Source organism: Austrofundulus limnaeus, unplaced genomic scaffold (assembly GCF_001266775.1).
Source record: "Austrofundulus limnaeus strain Quisiro unplaced genomic scaffold, Austrofundulus_limnaeus-1.0 Scaffold165, whole genome shotgun sequence".
NCBI classification, from domain to species: domain Eukaryota; kingdom Metazoa; phylum Chordata; class Actinopteri; order Cyprinodontiformes; family Rivulidae; genus Austrofundulus; species Austrofundulus limnaeus.
The window spans coordinates 121,371-122,519 of record NW_013952567.1 but is presented as its reverse complement, the minus strand read 5'-3'; the positions used below and the strand labels follow the sequence as shown (position 1 = coordinate 122,519).

The following is a 1,149-nucleotide window of genomic DNA, read 5'->3' as shown; positions in this document are numbered from 1 at the left end:
TGTTTCTTTAAGAACCTCCTACCATTTCAGATACTCCCACTTCAGCACATTTTCAAACATTGCTTTGGTAGAGGGGTGCACTGTGGGATGGGAGCTCGGCTGCAGACTGAGCTCCAGGGAGGAGCTTTGTGTAAATAGGCGGTGCTTTGTACCAGCAAGCGTTTAGGCAGCTCCACCACAGGAGAGTCAAGGATTTCTCATTGAGTCAAAGCAAAACTCTGGAATGTTTATGATGAGGGAATGACATTCTAACATAATAAAAAAGCTCAAAAAAGTTGATTTAGCATTGCACCCCAACCCCCATTAAAAACATAAAAATAACTAAACTATTTAAAAGTGTATACAATTTTTTATCTCCATGTCATACAAAAACACTGACTCACAATACACTTTGACCAGAAAACATTTACTCCAAAACCAAATGATAGATGAAGAGAATGGGACGGCTGAAAACTAATCCAACTCAAGCTGCTCAAGATTAATGCAACATTTCAGCTAAATACTTGATGCTACTTTGGAGTCATTTCAAGCCCCTTTGGTTTCTCTATACTGTAACCCTCTGGGGACTTGATATTTGTGTAGCGTCGCTGTAAAATTTATTACAGGAGGAGAGTAATTCTTTTAAGTGCAAGGGCACCATCAGCCCATGTTAGCGTGTCCAGCCAGAATGGGCCCAGTATTGCGTTATAGCAAAGACAAGGAGACATCAATATTGCATTATCTCATGTTTAACTGTGAGACACAGTTGTTTTGGGGGCCTTAAAGATATTGTATTACCAAAGGAGATGCAGGCACACACACACAAACACATCAGGAAGGGGTGGGGGAAGAAGGGAATAACACACAGAGAATTTTAAAATTATAAGGCCTCTACACACCCTGTGCTCGTACCCTTCTCTCTCTCCCTCTCTCTCCCTCTGTCTCTCTGTTTCTTCCCTCGCTTCTCCTCTCCCTCTCCCCTCCAAAGTCTTTGATTCGTCCGTACGGTTTGATCTGCAAGAGAGCGAGTTTTGTAAACACATTTTTCACGATCATATAGCCACGGGCAAGGGGAGTGTGAGGCGCGGAGGAAGAAGAAGGAGAAAGAGACTCAGAGAGAGAGAGAGGATTGTGTGTTTGTGTGTGTGTGTGTGTGTGTGTGTGTGTGTG

General features: G+C 43.0%; 1 protein-coding gene across 4 annotated transcripts in view; it reads right to left on the bottom strand.

Moving 5' to 3' along the window:
* Positions 1–1,149, bottom strand: part of erfl1 (Ets2 repressor factor like 1) — a 60,511-nt gene that overhangs the window by 27,792 nt on the left and 31,570 nt on the right. The window contains exon 3 of one of the 4 annotated variants that reach the window (XM_014017267.1): positions 879–993. The exons of the other annotated variants lie outside the window; for them this stretch is intronic. The gene's annotated coding sequence lies outside the window, so the exon portion shown is untranslated. The remainder of the gene's footprint in view (positions 1–878; positions 994–1,149) is intronic. 4 annotated transcript variants of the gene reach the window in all.